We start from the raw sequence: 17,109 nt of genomic DNA, 5'->3' as shown, positions 1-17,109 counted from the left end.
AGTCACTGGTGCTTCCTACTTTAAATTTTGCTTATAAGCAGGAATCAGGAGGATAGAATTATGGTCAGATTTGCCAAATGGAGGGTGAGGGAGAGCTTTGTACCCATCTCTGTGTGTGGAGTAAAGGTGGTCTAGAGATGTTTTCCTCTGGTTGCACATTTAACATGCTGGTAGAAATTAGGTAAAACATTAACATCTGCAATTAATGTCCCCGGGCCACTAGGGGTGCCACCTCTAGATGAGCATTTTCTTATTTGCTTATGGCCATATACGGCTCTTTGAGTGTGGTCTTAGTGCCAGCGTTGTTTTGTGGTGGTAATTTGACAGCTACGAAGAATATAGATGAGAACTCTCTATGTAGATAGTGTGTTCTACAGCTTATCATGAGAATCTTTACCTCGGGTGAGCAAAACCTTGAGACTTAGATATCATGCACCAGCTGTTGTTTACAAGTATACATAGACCAACACCCCTTGTCTTACCAGAGGCTCCTGTTCTATCCTGCAGTGTATAAACATAAGATATTAAGGGGTATTGTGTGTAGATTGCTGAGGAAAATGTTTTATTTAATCCATTTTAGAATAAGTCTGTAACGTAAAAAAATGTAGAAAAAGGGGTCTGAATACTTTCGGAAGGCACTGTATGGTGATGTTTTGGTGGAGACTAATCTTAAGCACTGTCTCACTATCAGTTTTATCTGCATTTCTTGCTCTCCTTCTCTCTAAAACTGTAATTCTGTCTTTCGGCCCCCTTGTCTTCCAGTCTCAGTTCTAGTCTGCCCAATATTCACTTTCTTTCAATCACTCCTTAGCCTATATTCTGCATCAAAACTACCTGCATAAGTGTCTGCCAAAATTATTTGGACTATAAAGTGCCAATATAGCCAGTCATTCCTAAACATCTCAAGCAGTTACACACTGTCTGTGTCCCAAATGGTCCCTATACACTGTATTTCCCATATGGCTCTGGTCAAAAGTAGTACCCTATAAAAGGCAATAGGGTGCCATTTGGGATCCAGACATTGTTAGTATTCCTAAACTTCACTTCTGATTCTTACTGTGTTGATTAAAAATTAGGTGCCATGCAACAATGCTAGTCGAGGTCAGAGGACTCTGCTACAGCTACAGTCCAGTCTAGTATGGGTGAGCACTGAGTAGCAGCAGGCCATATGGTGGTGGTGGCTGTGGCCAGCCACTTGGTGGGTGACAGCAGTGTCCTGTGGGCCTTAGCCTTCATTAGCACCTAACAGGGTGTCACTCACAGGATACGGTGTGTGTCTGTGTTAATATGTCACTCGCAGGACAGGAGCACACCCTAGCTCATAAAAACAGACACACCATGGCACACAGTTGGGATTCAGCTCATAAACAAACAAAGTGACCGCCAGCAATCAACAAGGTACAAATCCCATTGGTAACAGCTGGAAACTCAAATTATTTGATAATTTTAAACAAAACATACAGTGTACATTTTGTGCGTTATTGTTGAATTATCTGAAGATATTGTAAATGTTTTTTTTAAATACACTATTGTCCTTTCTGTCATAGGTCTAACTTATTATTTTCTGTTATAGGCATAACTTGTTCCTTTCTGTTGTAGGCCTAACTTATTTATTTGTGTTTTAGGCCTAACTTCTTCCTTTCAGTTATAGGCCTAACGTATTCCTTTCTGTTATAGGCCTAACCTATTTCTTTATGTTATATGCCTAACTTATTCCTGTTTTAACATGATTAGCCAGTTGAATGAGTGCCAGGTTGTCAGCAGGCTGAAGGCAAAGCCGGCTAATACGATTGAGTGACCTGTTATTCTGTGGCAGTGCCAAAGAGGAGTCAAAACCAATAACAGTAAAACTGACACTAACTGTCAGAATGGATCACTATTATATTCACATTATGTGCAGAGTCCATCTCTGCGCCACTGACCTATCTATCTGTGTTCTTACACCTGCCGATGTGGATAGTCATATCCATTATTATATATATATTAGTGATTCAAGCAGCTAACAACAAATAATGATATGCCTACTTCTCCTGCTTATTGGCATGTTAATGGCCTCAAACATAAAGTGGTGAGATGCCCATGGAGAAAATAATGTTGTTTACTTCTACAGTACTAGGTATAGCCCAGTGGAGAGTGTGTGTGTCTAGGGCCTACTGTAGTGTACCTGTGAGGTCGGCCCTCCTGTCTTCCTCGGAATCACCGTCTCCCAGCAGCCTCCTGTCCGGGTCCTGGCAGAATTCAGATACGTAGAAATCTCCCTGGTGAGCCAGAGGACTCATAGGGGATCAGGTCCTCTCTGTAGGAATGGGTGGGTACACAACTTCTGCTCCAGTGGGAAGAGAGGGAGGAGGAAAAAAACATGTGAGAAAATGTATTTAAATGAGTAGTTGAACTACATGTCGTTCACCACTCTCCAACACTGTTGTAAGTTCATATGCTTTTAGGGGATGTACCTATTCAGGATTTTTAACGGCAGATCTCCTCTTCGTCTGAAGAGGAGTAAGGATCGGACCAAGATGCAGCGTGGTAAGTGTCCATAATGTTTTTGATAAAGACAAATGAACACTCAAACAAAAACAATAAACGATAACGTGAAATCTACAAAAACTGAAACAGTACCGTGTGGCGACAAACACACACACGGAAACAAACACCCACAAACCAACAGTGAAACCCAGGCTACCTAAGTATGATTCTCAATCAGAGACAACTAACGACACCTGCCTCTGATTGAGAACCATACTAGGCCGAAACAGAAACCTAAACATAGAAACACAAAACATCGACTGCCCACCCCAACTCACGCCATGACCATACTAAATAAAGACAAAACAAAGGAAATAAAGGTCAGAACGTGAGACTGGCAATACGAAACTATTTGATAGAGTAAATAAATTAACCGTTCTTCTTAAAAAAAAACGTGTTTGACTATTCACTAATTATTCAACAGCAGTTGACAAGGTTGTTCTGGCTCTGAGGCCTATATTGCACTAATGTTATGTCAAATGGACAATGTGCCATTAATCTCCAACCTTGCATTGTATAATTTGATAAGGAATTTTTTCTTAAATTATAGACTAATCAACGCTGATCAGACCCAGTCCTGGCCAACATAACTCAATCTCTTTAATAAGAATCAAACGCTCCTTGCATGATCTAATCTTGTAAAATTGCTATTTTCAGTAGCTTTGGCTACATGATTTATCTCATTACAGTGTCCTCTCTTTGAAGAACCTATGCCAATGCCAATGCCATCGAATGACCGCAGCAGTAAGGTTTGTGACATTATGCGAATATTTCGGGAAAAGTGGGAGAAACCCACCTGACTTCGTTTGAATGGTTTGTGTGTTGAAATATGAATGTATGCGTCGAAAGAAATGATATGCAGAAAAGCCAACAAACAAGGACAATGTCTTAATTTTGACTCGCTAAATTTGTTGATTCATATTTATAAGTAATAACCTGAATAATAATAATGAACGCCATGATAATAACGAAGTGTAATGGTGTAATGGCTCTCGTTGGTGGTAGGAAGAGTGGACCAAAGCGCAGCGTGGACAGTGTTCGTGATACTTTTATTTAAAAAAACACTCAAACCAAATAACAAAAACGAAAGTGCACAGTTCTGTCAGGCGGAAACACTAAACAGAAAACAAGATTCCACAAAACCCAAAAGGAAAATGACAACTTATATATGATCCCCAATCAGAGACAACGATAGACAACTGCCTCTGATTGGGAACCACACACGGCCAAAAACTAAGAAATAGAAAACATAGACTTTCACACCCGAGTCACACCCTGACATAACCAAACATAGAGAATAAAAAGGATCTCTAAGGTCAGGGCGTGACAGAATCCCCCCCAAAAAGGTGCGGACTCCGGCCACAAACCTGAACCTATAGTGGAGGGTGGCGCCTCTGGTGCGGGGATTGTCGAACTCCGGACCGTAGATCTTCGCTGGAGCCTCCGGACTGGGGACCGTCGCTGGAGGCTCCGGACTGGGGACCGTCATGCAGGCTCCGGATTGGGGACAGTCGCTGCAGGCTCCCGACTGGGGACAGTCGCTGCAGGCTCCCGACTGGGGACCGTCGCTGCAGGCTCCCGACTGTTGATCCCGAAGTTGATCAGGATGATATCTATGAGGGAGCCCATGTTTACAAATTTAGTGTTGTACCTGGTAGCTTCCTTGATCATTTGTATGAGATTGAGGGCATCTAGCTTAGATTGTAGGACGGCCGGGGTGTTAAACTTATCCCAGTTTAGGTCACCTAACAGTACGAACTCTGAATATAGATGGGGGGCAATCAATTCACATATAGTGTCCAGGGCACAGCTAGGGGCTGAGGGGGATCTATAACAAGCGGCAACAGTGAGAGACTTATTTCTGGAAAGGTGGATTTTTAAAACTGAAGCTCGAACTGTTGTGCACAGACCTGGATTGTAAGACAGAGCTCTGCGGGCTATCTCTGCAGTAGATTGCAACTCCGCCCCCTTTGACAGTTCTATCTTGATGGAAAATGTTACAGTTGGGGATGGATATTTCAGAAATTTTGGTGGCCTTCCTAAGCCAGGATTCAGACAAGGATATTACATCAGGGTTGGCGGAGTGTGCTAAAGCAGTGAATTAAACAAACTTAGGGAGGAGGCTTTGAATGTTAACATGCATGAAACCATGGCTTTTACAGTTACAGAAGTCATGGTTTCTCTGGAAAACTGGCACCTTTCTAACATGTATATCTTCACATTTACATGAAGGTGCCGGCGAAGCATAGGAAATGGATAGGAAAGTGTTGTTGCTCTTCGAGAAAAGTCAATAAATGTCAAGATAACATACGGTAAAATACATCGTTTTTTTTGCTCATGGTTCTCCAACTTAATTTTCACACATGCAGGTGACAGCTGCACCTCCAGCTCACACTCCTTTATGTAGATCCTGAAAATACATAAGATGAACAACAACATTAACCAAAACATGAGCAAAGTAGAGTTGAGTGAACTTTCTGAAGATCACTACACTGACACATACTTTATCAAATTGGAGTGCCAATGTGAAACAGTAAGGAGAGCAGCTTACCATTACTTTCACCATAGCAGGTTACGTTACTAACATTAGTTAATGCTAGTGGCAGTGCATAGTGCAGTGGCAAGATAGCTAACTATGGCCACTTGATCCTGCCGTGTTTGCCACTGAATGAAATGCCTGGTATTGTCATCAGACCCTGTACCAGTATAAACACAAGCCCTGGACTTTACCACAAGTAGCTAGCTAGCTAACTAGATTAATATGATGTTTTCACTCAACAGCAAGCAAGTAACCCTGTAGCTAATGCTACTGTTCTAACAGTTATAACTTCTAGTCCTCCTAAAGGATGTAGCTAGCTAAAGGCATGGCAGGCAGCAGGCTGCAGATCTGTTTTCAAAGATGTAAGGTTACAATGAAATAGTTGTGATTATTTTAAGGATTACAAAAACGCACTTACATATGAAGACCACCGCAGAAACTTCTCTATTCGCCATCTTCCAAGTTGTTTTGTTTACTTGTAGAGATCTAGCTATCAAAACCCGCAGCCCCCCTCTTCTACTTAATTCTGGCTGAGAAATTCCTGAAAAGTGTGCGTCGAATTCCACTAGACGACAAGCCAAAATTAATAAAACATCATGGCATTTAAAGCATGCTCAAATTTTGAAATGTCACATACTATTAAACATATTTTTTTCTCATACTCAAACAGCCTACTATTTAGGTTATCCCCCCACACACCACTATTTGTGACATTTCCAATCAACTCCTGTGTGACATGTCAAAGGTGCAACAGTGTGTCAGCTGGATGCAGTTTCAAAGGGAAATTATTTGGAACACCAGGCCAGAAAACCAATCATAGAGCCCAGAGGCCTACTGTACAGGAGTCAGGAGAAGTGTCTATACAACCCAGTCACCCTGGACACACAAAGGGCTGACACAAAGCCTAACATTCCCAGACCACAGCCAAATGCTAATGTGGAGATGGCATTAGCATCATTAAAGTTCTCTCTATGCCTTTCATTACTGAGAATGGCAAAAACACTCACAGGGGAGAGCGACATGTGCGGAGAGGGAGGAGACAGACAACAGAGCTAGCTGACTAAATGCTAATGCACCCTGAAGCGATTAGCATTCACAGACAAGTTCCCCTCAAACAGTGTACATGGCGCTGCGTAATTGGCTTTTATTCTGTCCAAGAGCAAAACATTTTTCACTATATTAGATCATAATAATAATAGTCGTAAAAAAAATAAACCTGGCAAGTTTCACAGTTGTACTCATTAATAGTTAAAGTCGTCAAGGAAGAGAGGTGGAGTGGAGAATAAAGGAAACGAAAGGAGCGGAAGCGAGGACAGGAGAGAAAGAGGAGGAGAGGACAGTAGAGGAAAAGAGGAGGAAAGTAGAGGAGATGAGAGGGGAGAAGAGAATAGGAGAGGAAAAGAGGAGGAGAGTAGAGGAGATGAGATGAGAGGAGAGAAGAGAAGAGAATAGGAGAGGAAAATAGGAGAGTAGAGGAGATGAGAGTAGAGGAAAAGAAGAGGGGAGAGGGTTAACTGTTAGGGAAGGGCCTGTGAGTGTATGAGTGGTGAGGGGGTTGTCCTGATCTATCTCCAGGGGGTTTGTCTTGACGTGACTGAGTTTGGCCCAACAGCTGCTGCAGGTATACAGCTCTTCCCCACAGGGAGTACACACCCTCAGGCTAACATCCTCTGCAGGTATATACACTCACACTTTAGGCCTACACACACGTATTACCAAGCAGTTGACCTACACACACACGTATTATAAAGCCAAGGTGTGAGAGAGAGAGAGAAAGGTACAACTAGCTAGCCTTTACTATAAATTTGTAAAACTGTTTCTCATAGGGTGTGTTAGAGAGAAATGTGCTACATAGTTTGGCTGCTAGAGTACAATATATAGCATGTTTTGTAGCAGTGTTTCTCATAATGGGAATGGTAAACTAGGACCATGGGGCAAACAAGTGATTATAATGGTGTTGGAATCGCTGACACAACCTGTGACCTGTGGGGTTTTAGTGGGTAGGGGATAGTGGAGATAGTGTGTTATTCATTTTTGTTTGGCTTTTTACCACGAGTTCTTCTTCTGCTATATCACATAGTCAAGGAGCTGATCATGCACTACGGCCGAGCATGTCCACATTCACATCAACAGGATTGTAGTGGAGTGGTTTGAGATCTTCAAGTTCCTCGGTGTACACATCACTAAGGGTCTATCATCTTCCACACACACCAACACAGTCTTGGAGAGGGCATGACAAAGCCTTTTTCCCCTCATGAGGCTGAAAAGATTTGGCATGGGCCCTCAGGCCTTCAAAAATGTCTACAGCTGCACCATTGAGATCATCTTGGCTGGCAGCAACACCATTTGGTATGGAAACTGCTTGGCATCGACCCCAATGCGCTACAGAAGATAGTGCGTACGGCCCAGTACATCACTGGGGCCGAGCTACCTGCCATCCATGATGTTCATACCGGGCAGTGTCAGAGGATGTCCAAAAGAAATGGTGAAAGACTCCAGCCACACAAGTCATAGACTGTCTCTCTGCTACCGCACGACAATCGGTACCGATGCACAAAGTCTGGAACCAACAAGACGGTAAACAGCTTCTACCCACAAGCCATAAGACTGCTAAATAGTTAGTCTGGGTAGATATTTGGCTAACTATTTAACTATCTGCATTGACCCTTTTTACATTAACTTTGTTTGACTCATGACATATGCTGCTGCTACTTTTTATTATCTATCCTGTTGTCTAGTCACTTTATTCTTAGTTATGTGTACATATCTACCTCAATTAACTTGTACCCCTGCACATACACTTGGTACTGATACCCCATGTATATAGCCAAGTTCTTGGTATTCATTGTGTATTTATTATTACATGTTTTTACATGTCTGTTATTCTTGTACCGTTTGAGGCCAAATCAGGAAGTGCATTCACCCTTTAAAACTAACTAATGATATGTTGCACTTCTACCTTCCTCACTTTCAGATGAGGCTAGGAGGAGGACAGATGAGAACAGCAGGCCAGTGGAGTACTTAGCACAGCAGCAGCCAGGGGCAAATGGTAGGGAAGAGGATGATTTAGGTGACCCAGACTTAGGCCCAAAACAAGTTAAGCTAACCCAGTATCCCCTTGACCGTTTGGATTGGCAAATTAAAGAGACACACCAGAAAAGACACAGACCGCAACAGAAGAGTACATGATGGAGAGAGGCACCAGACAAGGCACAGAGACAGCAACAGAATAGTAGGATAGGCAGTTAACCCACTGTTCCTAGGCCGTCATTGAAAATAAGAATTTGTTCTTAACTGACTTGCCTGGTTAAATAAATAAAAAAATACCAAAAAATACAAAAAAATACAAAAAATACAAAAAAATATGATGGAGAGAGACACACCAGGCAAGACCGCAACAGAAGAATAGGATATGATAGGGAGAGAGAGAGACACCAAAACAAGAGAACAGGACATAACAGAAGACGATGGACAAAGGAGACAGTAATAAAAAAATAACAGGAGACGGCAACATACAAGACACAGAGAAAGTGACAGAAGAGGGCAGATGGAGAGAGAACAGAGGTGAGTTGAGCACATAGTAGGCTGTATCACTTCAAGCTGGTCTATAGATTCTCATTAGTTGCATTTATTTGCACAAATTATAACAGGTGAAATACAGACAGTGAATAAGTAAAACAAAGAATTTGCAGGGGAGGTGAAAAGCCTGTGAAAAGACTATTAAAACAACTGTTTACTTGTACACTGTTAACAACCAGGGTAAGACAAGAGAGGGTAGATGAGAGAGAGGACGAGAGAGGTGAGGTGAGAAGGTAGGTGAGAAGGTGCAAGTTACCGGCAAAAAATCTAATCTCTCAATGTTCATCTCAAAGTGCACCAAATTCATGCATTTAGCTGTTGATTTTTTTTTTTTTTAATGCTGGGAGAGAACGCCCTCGGTGTTACAAACTGATCTGTTTCACCTGTCCTTTTGATTGTCTCCACCACCCTCCAGGTGTCGCTTATTTTCCCCTTGTGTATTTATCCCTGTATTTATTGTCTCTCTGGGGCAGTTCGTCTTGTTTTGTCATGTCAACCAGCGTGTTACTCCGTGCTCCTGCTTTTTCCCTTTTTTCTGTTTTTTGCTAGTCCTACCGGTTTTGACCCTTGCCTGCCTTGACTCTGAACTCGCCTGCCTGACCATACTGCCTATCCTGCCTGCCACTCTGAACCTCCTGGTTATGATCTTTTGCCTGTCCACGACCATTCTTTTCCTGCCCCTTGGATACTAATAAATATCAGAGACTCGAACCATCTGCCTCCCGTGTCTGCATCTGGGTCTCGCCCTGTGCCGTTATACTCGGACCCCCTATGGGCTGAACCCCCAATGTCTTCAAATACTAGAAACGCCCCTGTGCCTGATTTGTCCATGCTAACACACACGCATCCACACATGCATGTACGTGGGGACACATACATTTGAAGTCAGAAGTTTACATAAAACTTAGCCAAATACATTCAACTCAGTTTTTCACAATTCCTGTCATTTAAACCTAGTACAAATTCCCTGTCTTAGGTTAGTTAGGATCACCACTTTATTTTAAGAATGTGAAATGTCAGAATAATAGTTGAGAGAAATGTTTATTTCAGATTTTATTTCATCACATTCCCAGTGGGTCAGACGTTTACATACACTCAATTAGTATTTGGTAGCATTGCCTTTCAATGGTTTAACTTGGTTCAAACATTTCGGTTAGCCTTCCACAAGCTTCCCACAATAAGTTGGGTGAATTTTGGCCCATTCCTCCTGACAGAGCTGGTGTAACTGAGTCAGGTTTGTAGGCTGTCTTGCTCGCACACACCTTTTCAGTTCTGCCCACAAATGTTCTATCGGATTGGGGGGGCTTTGTGATGGCCACTCCAATACCTTGACTTTGTTGTCCTTAAATCCATTTTGCCACAACTTTGGAAGTATGCTTGGGATCATTGTCCATTTGGAAGACCCATTTGCGACCAAGTTTTAACTTCATGACTGAGGTCTTGAGATGTTGCTTCAACATATCCGCATAATTTTATGACCAAACAGTTCTATTTTTGTTTCATCAGAGTAGAGGACATTTCGCCAGAAAGTACAATCTTTGTCCCCATGTGCAAATGCAAACCATAGTCCGTTTTTTTTATGGTGGTTTTGGAGCAGTGGGTTCTTCCTTGCTGAGCAGCCTTTCAGGTTATGTCGATATAGCACTCGTTTTACTGTGGATATAGATACTTTTGTACCTGTTTCCTCCAGCATCTTCACAAGGTCCTTTGCTGTTGTTCTGGGATTGATTTGCACGTTTTGCACCACAGTACGTTCATCTCTAGGAGACAGAACGCGTCTCCTTCCTGAGCAGTATGATGGCTGCGTGGTCCCATGGTGTTTATACTTGCATACTATTGTTTGTACAGATGAACTTGGTACCTTCAGGTGTTTGGAAATTGCTCCCAAGGATGAACCAGACTTGTGGAGGTCTACAATTTTTTTCAGAGGTCGTGGCTGATTTCTTTTGATTTTCCCATGATGTCAAGCAAAGAGGCACTGAGTTTGAAGGTAGGCCTTGAAATACATCCACAGGTACACCTCCAATTGACTCAAATTATGTCAATTAGCCTACCAGAAGCTTCTAAGGCAATGACATCAATTTCCCAACCTGTTTAAAGGCACAGTCAACTTAGTGTACGTAAACTTCTGACCCATTGGAATTGTGAGACAGTGAGTTAGTTATAAGTGAAATAATCTGTCTGTAAACAATTGTTGGAAAAATGACTTGTGTCATGCACAAAGTAGATGTACTAACAGACTTGCCCAATCTATTGTTTGTTAAGAAGAAATTTGTGGAGTGGTTGAAAAACAAGTTTTAATGACTCCAACCTAAGTGTATGTAAACTTTCGACTTCAACTGTATGTAGAGTAATTATAATAACTTTGTTTGGTGGTAATATCAAGTTTAAAGTGGCCTTGTTTCTATAGCTGGACAAAGTGGCCAAACCGGCAAAACCACTTCATTGAGATGGAAAGACATGCAAATTCATTGGATTTTCTACAGTGTCCTCTTGAGGGATTTGTCAGAAAAGCAATTCAGAATGCAATTTGGAGCCAGTCAAGTATGAGTGAGTCCAACTGCAGGGTGGAATGGGGGTGGAGGTGGTGGCTCCCAGTTCAAGTTCACACAAAGGTACAGAGGGGTCTGAGGCCCTGTGATTTAGCTCAAGAAAATAGGAGAAATAAAGAGGGTTAAGACTGTGCTCTTGTTATTCAGGTCAGTGACTTTCAAACGTGCTCGTGTTGCCTTCTCATGCATTTGTCAGGACTGAAATGGCTGAACAGACCTGGGTAAAAGAGGCTGTCGCTAAAATGAAGGCTCAATTGTGCCTGGTGGCAAAAAGATCTGGTCACAGCATTGTATGTGGATTTGTTAATAATTTTCCATCGGTCTCCGTGACCGCACTCTGCACTTCGGTACTCTGACTAGCGACTTGAGAATAACGGAGATTAAGTCTAGGCTATGCTGCCTATATGTACCTCTACTCAGGGTGAGTTTGCAATATCAAACAGGTGACAATGTTGATAACGGATTTTCATGTAATTTCTTTAACTTTTTTTGCAAATGAGACCAAGATGGGTTGGAGGGAGGGAAAAAGAGACCTACGCAGATATCAACATGGACTATCAGACATCATTTTGATGTGATGTACAAGTCTTACTGGGGTCCGACACATAATGAAAAAGACATTGCAGACAAAATACTTAACAATTGAGACATATTTAAAAACATGAACATGTAGTATGCGTGTGTGTGCGTCTATCGGTGACATACAAATGTCAGTGCATACACACAACAGCGTTATGCCGTGAGGTTTTGCACTATTTGTTTTTTGTAACCAGTTTGCTGTTCACCTACGCTGTACGATATGGATGGGAGTTCCATCCACTCAGGGCTCTGTATAATTCTGTACATTTCCTTTTCTTCTGGACCTGGAGATTGTGAAAAGACCCCTGGGGGCATGTCTGGTGGGGTAAGTGTGTCAGTGCTGTGTGGAAGTTGACTAGGTAAACAATTTTGGTGTCTTACTGGAAATTTCCAACACTTTGATGTTTCTCATAAAAACAAGAAGTGATGCAATTAGTCTTTCCTCAACTCTTAGCCAAGAGAGAACTGGCATGAATAATATTAATATTAGCCCTCTGATTACAACGAAGAGCAAGACGTGTTGCTCTGTTCTGGACCAGCTACAGCATAACTATGTCTTTCTTCACAGCACCTGATCAATGACTGGACAATAATCACGATAAGATAAAACTAGAGCCTGCAGGACTTGCATTGTGGAATGTGGTGTAAAAAAAGCAGAGCATCTATTTTATACAGACAGACCTCTCCCCATCTTTACAACCATTGAATCTATATGTTTTGGCCATGACAGTTTACAGTCTAAGGTAACTCCAAGTAATGTAGTCTCCTCAAATTATTCAACAGCTACACCATTAATGACCAGATTCAGCTGAGGTCTAGACCTTGGTGGAATAATTTGTACCAAATACAATGCTCTTAGTTTTAGAGATGTGCAGGACCAGTTTATTACTGGTAGCCCATTCCAAAACGGACTGCAACTCTGCTGTGTTTGCTGATGCGCATGTGGTTGAATCATCAGCATACATAACCACACAAGCTTTGTTTAATGCCAGTGCCAGTTTCATTGGTAAAAATATAAAAGAGTAGAGAGCCTAGAGAACCAGACAAAAAAGGGTCTGTAAAACACAGAAAGTAAGAGAGGATGTAAGAGGAAGAGTGAGATGGGGAGTGGGGAGAGCAACCGGGTGAGAGACAGAGAGACAGAGAGGGAGGAATTGAGACCTGTCACCACTTGACACTTGCCTATACCCCGATCTCAGTTTTGTGGTCTGCCCCATAATCTTCTCTGTCTGATTTTGTCTGCCTCTAGTGCCACGTAATGCCACAGATTACAGTTATTAGACCACACAGGAACCGGCCAAGTGTCACAAACCCGTAAATTAGGAGGATCATTTGGGTTTGATGCAGCCCCTTTGCCCCAGCCAATATTAGATGTGCTGGGTTAAAAACATCTTGGGAGAATTGTCTTACTGGGTGTAGGTAGTGTCTGTAAATTTGTGGGTGATGTGATCAATATATATGCAGTACTTTTAAACAAGTAAGACAAATTAACCATAATTAACAAAGAGAACTCCAACTCCTGCAAGCACTGCCAATAATTTCCAAATCTCAGTCATTATTGAAAGTCTTGCACCACTTGTTGGAAATCTTTTTAACTATCAACTGGTCTCTAGCCGATGTCTGTCAGTTGTGTTCAGTCCCCTCCTCTTCCTGTCACTCCAGGGGAAGAGTGTCGTTGTTGAGGTTGATAAATCCTGTCTTTGGGATCCATGTCAACATACAAGGCAGTCATTTGTCAGCCATTTTTCCCTTGTCAAAATTTTCTCTCATCTCCCCTTTCCTCCATTCTCTCTCTCTCTCTCTCTCTCTCTCTCTCTCTCTCTCTCTCTCTCTCTCTCTCTCGCTCTACCATAGAGCATACAGCCATGTCCTTAGACAAACATTGGCAGTAGAATAGCCTGACAGGAAGAGCTCTGACTTTCAACGTGGCACCATCTTAGGATGCCACCTTTCCAACAAGTCAGTTCGTTAAATTTCTGCCCTGCTAGAGATTCCCCGGCCAACTGTAAATTCTGTTATTGTGAAGTGGAAACGTCTATGTGCAACAACGGCTCAGCCGTGAAATGGTAGGCCATGCAGGCTCACAGAAAGGGAATGCTGAGTCCCTCTGAAGCGCTTAGCAAGTAAAAATTGTCTGTTCTCAGTTCCAACACTCACTACAAAGTTTCAAAATGTCTCTGGAAGCAACGTCAGCACAATAACTGTTTGTCAGGAGCTTCATGAAATGGGTTTCCATGGCCGAGCAGCCTCACGCCAGCCTAAGATCAACATGCGCAATACCAAGCATCAGCTGTAGTGGTGTAAAGCTTGCCGCCGTTGGACTCTGGAGCAGTAGCATTCTCTGGAGTGATGAATCACGCTTCACCATCTGAGTTTGGCAGATGCCTGCAGAAGGCTACCTACCCGAATGCATAGTGCCAACTATAAAGTTTGGTGGAGGAGGAAAAATGGTTTGGGGCTGTTTTTCATGGTTTGGGCTTTATGGTGTGATATACAGTACACATGCTGTGATCATCTGTTCACCCACACCGTGTCACGCAAAGACACGGCGGTTGGAACCAAAAATCTCCAATTTGGACTCCAGACCAAAGAACAGTTTTCACCGGTCTAATGTCCATTGCTCGTGTTTCTTGGCCCAATTAAGTCTCTTCTTCTTATTGGTGTCCTTTTAGTAGTGGTTTCTTTGCAGCAATTCGACCATGAAAGCCTGATTCACTCCGTCTCCTTTGAACAGTTGACGTTGAGATGTGTCTGTTACTTGAACTCTGTGAAGCATTTATTTGGGCTGCAACTTCTGAGGCTGGTGACTCTAATTTCCTTATCCTCTGCAACAGAGGTAACTATGGGTCTTCTGTTCCTGTGGCAGTCCTCATGATAGCCAGTTTCATAATAGCCCTTGATGGTTTTTGCAAATGCACTTTCAAAGTTCTTGAAATGTTCCATATTGACTGACCTTCAAGTCTTAAAGTAATGATGGACTGCTGTTTCTCTTTGATTATTTGAGATTTTCTTGCCATAATATGGACTTGGTCTTTTACCAAATAGGGCTATCTTCTAAATACCCCCCTACCCTGTCACAAAATAACTGATTGGCTCAAACACAATTAAGAAGGAAATTAATTCCACAAATTACATTTTAAGAAGGCACACATGTTAATTGAAATGCATTCCAGCTGACTACCTCATGGAGCTGGTTGAGAGAATGCCAAGAGTGTTCAAAGCTGTCATCAAGGCAAAGGGTTGCTGTTTGAAGAATCTGAAATATAAAATCGATTTAGATTTGCTTAACAGTTTTTGGTTTACTACATTATTCCATGTGTTATTTCATAGTTTTGATGTCTTCACCAATATCCTACAATGTAGAAAATAGTAAAAATAAAGAAAAACCCTTGAATGAGTAGGTGTTCTAAACTTTTCACCGGTGGTATATACAGTGCCTTGCGAAAGTATTCGGCCCCCTTGAACTTTGCGACCTTTTGACACATTTCAGGCTTCAAACATAAAGATATAAAACTGTATTTTTTTGTGAAGAATCAACAACAAGTGGGACACAAAAACTGAAAAATTGGGCGTGCAAAATTATTCAGCACATTCAACTATGTAAAAGAAAAAAGTATTTAAAAAGAATATTTCATTCATTCAGATCTAGGATGTGTTATTTTATATATATATATAAAATCAATAGGTTCAGGGCTGGACCAAAACCTCCACGGGTGATGCCCCTGAATCCCAGGCCAAATGACGCCACTGATGATGCATACTGGATGGGTGGAGGCCATTGTGCCAATTCTCTGGACATATCTGTGTTAAATTGGTACGGGTCAGTGAAAGATAGCAAATATAGTTGATCTTTTTTTGGTAGATGGAGCTGAAACTGACACCTTTTGGCAATTGGTAAATTTGGGAGGGCAAAAGGTCTCATAGAAGAGAGTTTATTGTATAATTCACCATTATATTATAACTTTTAATAGGATCTCTGTGGTTGATGAAGCATAAGTTGTTTGACCCTGTTGTCTTGGTTCAGACTAGAGCCCTGTTCAGTTTGAATGGACCTGGCAGACAGGTCAAACATAACCAAGGTGACAGGGACAGCTCTTATCTCCATGGTAACATAATATGGGGTGGGCATAGTGAGCTGTAAAATGAACCTAGAGATGGGCTTGTTGTCCTCTGCTCTCTCTGCTTTTCACTCAGTAGAATTGGTTATGATAATTGGTGTTCATAGACCAAAGAAGGCAAGTCACAGCAGCATAAGGTAAGGAAAACCTATAATGAATGTGAATATGGTGTTGGTATGGTTACGCATCATACTGTCGTCACGTTGTATTGATTGTGACGACTGCTGTTCATCGAATGATTAACTGTTTATAATTACGTGATTAAATTAATCAGGTAATTATAAACTCATTAACCTGGGGCACCATGGGAAAGTTTGGTTTTATTGAGTTTCTATTTCCCAAATTAACTCCAAGAATGTCAGAATATACATTTTTCAACAGTCGCTAATGAATTAATTTCCTCTACAGTCTCATCCTGAATGTTGCATAATCCGGGAATCTGCACAAACTACTAAATAAATCCCAACCACACCAATTGGGTTGATTATTTATTTACTAACATGCTAAAATGATAATATAAGATACACACAAACAAACACACAGTCTAGGATATTGATTAGAACTCTGTACAGTGAAACAGGTCCCTAGCACGTGTTACACAAAATGGGGATTTCAAAAGCGAGAGAAAGAGAGAAACACAATTGGGTACATTTGTAAACTATGCTTAGTTTAGCTCTAACCTTGCCCCGAACAGCCGCTCTTATGGGTCAGAATATAACGATGTAATTACGTGTCGAAGGTCTCTAATGGGATAGCTTCTCCTCTGATGGCGGCACTTCTGTTGTTACAGGCTGTAACTTTCTGATTGTCCACACAATGTCAGTGTCCTTTCTATTAGTGGACTGTTTCCTCGCCCTTGTTCTGAAAGGGGGTCTTCTGAGTATGGTCAACTGTGTAGCTCAGGGCTGCAGTTTAGGAATGAAAGCAGTGTGGACACACAATTCCTTGGAGAGTGGTAACCGGGTGGTCCTGCTTGTGGTCCTGCTTGAGTTCACCCTCTTAGACACAGCTACTCATCCATGCAATCTGTTGCACCTAGTCGATTTCATCCAGGCTTAATACATATCATACTGTGAAGAATTGACATTTGAATTTATACTAGCCAGGTAAATCTATTCTTTTCCACAATTTACCATAACATATGCATTACCATCAAAATTAATAAAACTAGGCCTATATTGTGGAATACGTCAACAAGGTTATATATGAAATACAA

The sequence above is a fragment of the Oncorhynchus clarkii genome, chromosome 17, assembly GCF_045791955.1.
Source record: "Oncorhynchus clarkii lewisi isolate Uvic-CL-2024 chromosome 17, UVic_Ocla_1.0, whole genome shotgun sequence".
Taxonomy (NCBI): Eukaryota; Metazoa; Chordata; class Actinopteri; order Salmoniformes; family Salmonidae; genus Oncorhynchus; species Oncorhynchus clarkii.
The sequence above is the reverse complement of the archived record's forward strand: the minus strand, read 5'-3'. Positions refer to the sequence as shown.